At 43.0% G+C, this 7,873-nt stretch overlaps 1 long non-coding RNA gene and 1 pseudogene across 4 annotated transcripts; one reads left to right on the top strand and one right to left on the bottom strand.

The window, feature by feature from the left end:
• The first annotated feature begins 540 nt into the window (after nt 1-540).
• Nucleotides 541-5,030, top strand: LOC123054774 (uncharacterized). 4 transcript variants are annotated; one of them, XR_006426327.1, is made up of 9 exons: nt 541-784; nt 854-1,090; nt 1,405-1,530; nt 1,701-1,796; nt 1,898-1,957; nt 2,276-2,331; nt 2,407-2,544; nt 2,686-2,865; nt 4,286-5,030. It is a non-coding gene; the product is annotated as an uncharacterized lncRNA (long non-coding RNA). The 4 variants fall into 4 exon arrangements; XR_006426328.1 differs by having other exon boundaries at nt 1,670-1,796; XR_006426326.1 differs by having other exon boundaries at nt 1,667-1,796.
• A 111-nt stretch (nt 5,031-5,141) lies between these two features.
• On the bottom strand, nt 5,142-7,873 carry LOC123054773 (ribose-phosphate pyrophosphokinase 1, chloroplastic-like; annotated as a pseudogene).

The raw sequence follows: 7,873 nt of genomic DNA, 5'->3' as shown, positions 1-7,873 counted from the left end.
AAGTCTGTAACTAGGCATATAGTTCGGTGATGGGCCTTTCCCATAGCAAAGCAGGTTCAGTAGTTAATCTAGCATACTTCCTAGACAAATTTTGGAATGGGCATTAAAAACAGTGTACCTAAACATCATGTGTACAGCATGCATAGACTGCTCTTGCTCCTTGATGCAGCAGCTCATCTCCTTTGGCAATAGTTCCTAATTTAATTGTGATAGTGTTGGATATTCATATCCAGAAGCAAAGATTGTCAAAAGGTAGCTACTTTTGGTATGCAACAAGATGTTTTAATTTACTTTCTCAGTTGTCAAACATGAATGTGGAACACTTCAGCATGTTTCCAGGTTTAAACTATATTGCAAGTCATATGACTTGTATCCACACCTTATTAAATAAAATTAACTAACTATATAATATTTAGCTTCTGCGTTTAATCATTGAACATATAAAGGATGAGCTAGTTCGCCCAACTAGCGGCCGTGGCCACCTTTTTTGCGCCATACTGTAGCAGCGCGGGGAGAGATAAGTCCCAAGCGCCCCATCTCCCCTCCTCTCGCTTTTCCAGTTTCCCGTCGCCTCCGCCATCGCCTCCTCCCCTCTCCCCTCTCTCTCTCCCGTCTCCTCCCTCTCAACCCTAGTCGCCACCACCCACCCTCTACTGCTCCACCACACACCCACCTCCCCTCTGGATCAGGTGCAGGCCGGCCGGTGCGCGCAGGCGGCGGCGCTCCACTCGAGGGCAAAGGGAGGCAACGGCGACGGTGGCCGCCGTGGACACCCGCGGCTATGGTGAGCCCCTGCACCACCGCCCTCTCTCCTCTCCTCCATTACTCCCTTACCCATCTCTCTCCCCCGCAGACGAACCTCGCCGCCATGAGGCCGCCATGGAGGCCCGTCCCGAGCTCGGCTCGCCGCTCCTCCGGTGACCCTCGTTGCGCCTGGATCCGGGTCGGGCGGATCCGACAGAGGAGCCCTCCCATGGCACCGGCGGCTCTGGAGATGAGGGCTGCACAGAGGAAGAGGAGCAGCAGCAGCTCGAGGTCGTTACGCGTCGCCCACACCCCTCCTCCGCTCGCTCTCGTCTCTGTCAGGCTGGTGAGCTTCTGCTTCCTCCTTGATCTTCCGTCAATTTACTACTAATGTACTGTGTGCTTGTGTTGTTTCTCTGAGGGGTATGGGTACTACTTGTGCTGCTGCTAGATGTGATGTTGTTGGGTGCTGCTGGTTCTGCTACTACCTGTGTTGGTTGATGTCATATTCGTTTATTTGTGAAACTGAAAACTCCTGTGAGTGGCAAGGATTGAGAAGGGTCTGAGCCAATGAGAAGTTTTATTTTCAGTTTTCATTTAAGAAGTAATGGAGGATATGTCATATGTTTAGTTGCTAACATTTACCTATGATGTATGTAGCTGATGTTCACTGCACTGGAGGGAGAGGACAAGAGTAAGAGAGCAAGAACAATAGATGATTCGGTTATTTGTGAAACTGACGGCTCTTGTGAGGAGCAAGGATAGAGAAGGCTATGAACCAATGAGGTAAGTTTTATTTCCAGTTTTTCAATTAAGAAGTACTGGAGGATATGCCATATGTTTAGCTGCTAATATTTACATATGGTGTACGTAATAAGTTGTCTTGCTGGCTCTTTATGTGTATCGTTTGGAAAAACTGCAGCAGATGAACATCATCTTTATCCAAATATCTTCAGATATAACTGACATCCTCGCAGCGCGTGGGAGCCGGTGTCTTCGGCCAGAGCTGGGTCTCCTTGCCGGCGACCTTGCCATCACCAGCCTATCTGCAGGTATGATAGCTCCTCCTCCCCCTCTCTTCAAGGAGAGGTGCAGATCTGGAGATTAGCCAATGAGATATAGTTGCTTAATTTGCAGCTTTTTTTTGGTACAGTTTTGCAGGGATGGACATATGGATTGAATGGTACCCTCCTGAAATCTACACAGATGTCAGGTACCAAGAACTTAAATAAGAATGTCCCAACTCCTTTTTTCTTTGATTTCTTTTTGCAGAGATCCGCTTGCTGTTCATACTTCAACATTACCAGAGTTTAATGTACTATCTAGCACATGTGTATGTGATGAAAGGAAATTATTGATTACTAAATATACATAGCTGCATGTATATGTATATCTAATTGGATTGTTGACTTAACGTGTGCAGATCTGAGAAAGAAGAAATAGGGCAAAGAAAATCAGGTGCTCCTCTATCTCTCTCTCATTCACATTTTAGTTTCTTAATATGTGGATTTTCTAAACATGATGTGTGCAGATCGGAGAAAGAAGAGATGAAGAACAATTTTAATTGAAGAGTTGAAGAAGACTAAGGTAAATTTTAACCATCTTGCAAACCCAATTAAGTTTGCACTTGCATTTTGATAATATGATTTGTGTTGATGCAAGCACGAGTCCCCCTGAAGTGCTTGACCACCGGCCGGTTGCAGTGGAGGTCAGCATCACCTAGCTGTGGCCATCCTGGGCGCCGAGAGAATTAGCTGAAAAATCTTGCTGAGATCCAGGTCACGGGTCATCCCCATTCAGGTAAGCTTGCTATCTTATCGTTAGATTGCTTGACGGAACTAGGACAACATTTTGTGTAAGCTTGCCTTTCATTTGTGTTTTTATTTGGTTATTTTTTTGAAAGCTTCTTTGATGAATTACCCATATGTGGGGACATTGCAGGTGGCTATGAAACTTGTTCCTAACAAAGACAAATTTGTGGAGGTGGCTAGGGGAACAGGAGGAGCAAGTTTAGCCTGGCAGGTGCTTCTCAGGTTCGATGGTTTCCAACAAGGGAGCGATATCCATGCTCTGCATCAAGGTTGTAGTGCTTTCTTCATGGGTTCGGCCTTTGCCATTAAGGTGAGGAATGTATATTTCTGTTCTATCTAATGTCTCTTGCTCCTGCTTCAGTATCGATGATCTCTCTGGACTGATTGTTTGACAATGACTGTTCCTATATATAAGTCTTTTTATAGATTCCAATGCGGACTACAAAGACGAAAATGACTTTTCTGATCTGTTCTACACAGATGTTTTCAATCGCTGTTTGCTATAGATACTTTTTAGGTTGCATAGGCATACATGGTTCCGTGAGGAGATTACCTACACTGTTCTGTTTTATAAATGCCTAATTAGCTGCGAAGTCATATATGGTCTTATTAGTAGTTTTTTGAGTTGTGGGTTTACGCATTTTTCCTGGGAATGTTTGTATGTGTGATCACTTGCTTGCTATAAGTTTTTTACTCCGCACCGGGTGATCAATTAGTGTTTGCAATTAGTTTGGCATATATTATCACGTAAAGCCTGTCAGTGAAATAGGGTTATACAAAAACTATCTGTGAATAATAATAATAATTATTATTATTATTATTATTATTATTATTATTATTATTTAAGTGGATCCTTGCAATTCTGCTTTACTACCGTAAAATATCCTAGCCGGGTCTGCAAGATTGCGCCCTCTTTTTACTGAGGGCTTGAAAGTGGTAGAGAAGATCAAAAGAAGAAGCATATCTCCTTTTTTTTGTGCTTCTGCCCGCGCCCTGTATATGATGTTGCAGATCAAAATATAGATGTTGTCGATCGGATAAGAAAAGGCAAGGAGCTGTCCGAGTCAGTATGTAGTAATGGGCATCCATGTTTTCTTATACCGGTGATTCTGAAGCAGTTAAATTGATATGATCGCTTCACTCCTCTCCTATACTCCTTTAGTCTATTTATTCCTAGACCATATGTTTTTCTTTTTGTTAAAACCTTGAAGTTTTAAGATGTTAGGGTAAATTCTCTCACAAATTATATGCCGTGTTCCTTAAAAATAGTGTACTACTACGTTAGTGGATCACTTGTTTAAGTTCTAGCAGCACCAAGTGTCTCCTAACAACATATCCACACTAATTGCTTGGTGTGGCAACTTGCTCCTTTTTATTTATTAGTTGTTTGAGGATTTTTTTTATTTTTTTTGGGGGGGGGGGGGGGGGGGGGGGGACTTTGTTCCTTTTTATTTCTCTCGGACGGGAGCGACTACAATAGAAGAAGGGTCACAGTTGCAAAAATAGAAAAACATGTCTGAGCCATCTGATCCTGGATGAAGGCCCAGATTCTTGTGGGTGGATCAGAAAACACATGTACTACAAGTTTTTACTTTGTCATCTACGATTTAGCAAACGCACTTGAATTGCATTCTTAATTGTTCAATACATACATGATCAGGATTAGAGAACATAGTTCTCTTATTTCTTTCCTTGTAATGTAAACTATATTTTTTTCCTTGTATTTGTAGATGCATGATGCTCTGACAAACAGAAACATCAGGACTACAGACAGATAGAAGAAGCTTTTATCAATGTCTCCCCTTTCTGACAATTGAGTGAATTTCTATGCAAGATAAATTAAACTATGTTCTTGATCATGAATCTTTACGTGTCTGTGCTCAACTGAATCGTGTTTGCTTGGTGTGATCTCTCCCAGAACAAAAATCTTGATGAGCAAGAAGTAGTATAACTGGCGGGAAATGCTAGAGCTTTTTTGTTATGTACCATCAAGATAGTATGGCTTATCATTTTAAATAGCAATGCCTGATGAGTGCTGATCATATTAATCTTTAATACTCTGTCTTGCTGGCCGTGTACTAAAAATGGCACTTCCATGTCTAATGAAGATATGTGTGCTTGTGATATGCTCAATCTGGGATGGTCCAGTCTGATGTTTACTTATGCTTTATAAATAGGAGGGAGTGGGGGGAAAGAGCTATAGAAGAATACACCCTGCTATCACTCCTAATTTTGCGACTTGTTCCATATGTTTTATTTTCAATTTATATATTTTAATGCACACTCTTTCAATACATGGCTTACACTCAGCCTTTGCGCCATTGGCGCAACGGGTCATCTAGTTGTATTAAATCATGGCCCAGCTGCCCCTCTATGAGATGGTCAATCTTAGAATTATGTTTCCTACAACTTAAATGGGATAACTTACCTGCTGTATCAATCATATCATCCATCATAACAAACACTTTCCCTCTTAACATCTCCAATCAGATTCATTACCTGCAATAAATGCACATGACAAGTTGTGCTTGTTTAATCTGACAGAACTGATAACAGAAAAGCATGGAAAAAAACTAGCATGCACCATGTGAAACAGCACATCTCCGTATGCAATATACATTTCCAGCAGATTGACTAGCAGTGGATAAACCGTAAACAACTACAAAAGAGCCTCAATGAGTATTTTCTTACTATGCATCCTAGTTAGCTGCTCATATACCCACTGTGGACAAGAATGTAAAACAGGTTAAGCCGTTCTTCCACTCGCGCCCATTCATCCAGCTATAATACTACTTGCCTCGGCAACGTTGTGTCCATGCCTTCTTTTGTCTACAATTGTTAGAGGTGCATCTGCTTTTTGGCAAAAGCGCGTGCTCTGGCAATGCCTCCAACATCAGGCGACACCACCACCAAGTCATTTGAACAAATTGTTTTGCTGGCGAGGTAATCAAGAATCACCGGCTTGACAGATCAATGTGGCAAAGACAGAAACGGTTATGAATGATAGATATCACATGCCAGTTTTGAAGTACTTGATCAACTGAAGCAACGTGTATCAGTGAGTACCTGGCCATAAACATGATCTACTGGGATGTCAAAATATCCCGTGGCCTAACTTGAATGAAGATCACAAACAAGGACACGGTTTGCACCACCTTCCGTAATCATATTAGCTACAAAGTTTTGCAGCCATAGATTCACGACCTTGAGACTGAAAAAGCAGCGAAGTAAAAAAAAAAGAGCTTATGTTAGATTTGGTGATGATTTTTTCCGTAAATATTAGGATGACATGCCAGAAATCTAGAGTAAGACTAAGTTTCTTCTGATCATGTATTATCCTGAGAACAACATGCTCCTCATGGTAATAGAATATGCTGCACTATTCAGCATTGACTTTCAATTCTCCACATTTATATGAATATTAAAAAACATTCACATATGGGGGTGATTTTATTTGACCTCAGAAAGTTTGGTTATACAGCAATTGTAAAAGCACAGGTGTGCTGTGCCAACTAACAAGTCTATGGTGTAGGCTTACGTTTTGTCATTAAAATAAGAAATCATATTTTAAAAATATTACCTTCCTGTCAGCCCTGGCATAACCGAAATAAGGGATAACTGCAGTAATATTCTTAGCAGATGCTCTTCTACACGCATCAATCGTGATGAGTAGCTCCATGAGGCTGGAGGACATGATGGCTGCACAAGGAACACACGGCATCCCCTTGCACTTTCTTGCAACTGAACATATATTTCGCCATCAGCAAACTTTTATGTTTATCTCCCCAAGTTCTAGACCGATGTAGCTTGCTATTTCCTGTCACAAGACACGAAGAGAAAAACAAATACAGCTTAGAGTGGCATTGAGTGACAAATCATTCAGTTTGACATGGAAGGATTTATAGCAAGTAGCTTGCTGCTTGATGTATTCCCTTTCAAGGAAGATCGAACCGACCTGGGTGGGCGAAGGATTGGCCGTTCCTGAGAAGATAAGCAGCCTCATGTCGTCCTTCCTGATGTTTGTGTCCCCGAAAATTGGCATCGTCACAGGGGTCCACAGCGACCTGTCAGACAGGGGAACGCACGGGGGTGATCTGTTGACCACATCTCTGAAGCTCTTGCCTTCTGTACAATACTGAATTAACAAAATTGTAATGTTCAGGAGATGATGCAGCGCTCCAAACAACTCATCATAGTAGTTAGCAAACCATTGTGCATTGTCAGTTATGCACTTATACTTCTCTTCATATAATACTACTATTTTGGGGCAAGACATCACGTTTCTCTCTTTCTGTTGACATGAATGGCTGAGTTTTGATGTAAGTGTCCAGGATTGCATGGTGTGACTATCTTCAGCAAAAGAGATTTTATATCAGTGGTAGATAAACGACATAATGCTAACCTACTATATTATTGGACACAACATGCAAGCACGGTGCACTGCTTAGATTTTGTCATGTAAGCTATCTTTACCATATCACCTTAATGAATACTTAGTAGTTAGCCATAGCCACGGACAACACCAGCCTCCCGTGCACAGACAAACACACACACACAAAAAACAAAGCTCGACGCTTACTCTCTGTACTATACTGGCGACAGGCATAGTTTATTCGCTAGAGAAACAATGCATGTGGTTTAGACTTTTTCAGACAACAAAATTGCACCATCACATTCTAATTTGTAACCTCCGAGTGCAAAACATCAAGTCTGTTCAGGAAGGAATAGGACTAGGATTACCCACAGACATGATTTAATTTTGTGGATTTTTCACTCCGTGCACTATGCTGGTCGCAGACGGAAGTTTTTCACTGGAGAAGCATTGTGTAGGTTTCAGACTTCCTCACAAAATAGTTTGCCTGAATGCAAACTCTTCATGTCTGTTCAGCTAGGATTACTCGCGGCTACAATCAAGACCTAAGACAGAATCCGCCGCGTCAGATACTCAGATGAGACGAGAGGAGAGGAGAGGAGAAGAGGGGAACGCTAGCCGTACCTGCGTGGAGAGATGAGGGCGAGAAGGTGCTTAGGCGCGTCGAACTTGTCGCCGTCGAAGCGGGAGTCGAGGAGCGCCGGGACGGCGGCATCGTCCGGGTCGTCGTGGAGGTGCGCGTCCGCCCCACCACCCGCAGCGTTGCCGCGCCGCTGGCCCGCATCCCAAACATCCCCGAATCACGCTATGCTTGCGTGCACTGGCTCCTTCGTCGAACGCGGCGGCGAGGCTTCGCGGCGCGGATCTCGGCGGCCGTCGCGTTTCCCCGGTAGAAGCAGAAGAGAGACGAGGTCCGTGTCCGTCTCGTTCACGGGAGCGCGATGGG

Source organism: Triticum aestivum, chromosome 2D, assembly GCF_018294505.1.
Source record: "Triticum aestivum cultivar Chinese Spring chromosome 2D, IWGSC CS RefSeq v2.1, whole genome shotgun sequence".
NCBI lineage: Eukaryota > Viridiplantae > Streptophyta > Magnoliopsida > Poales > Poaceae > Triticum > Triticum aestivum.
This window is presented reverse-complemented; position numbering and strand designations above follow the sequence as displayed.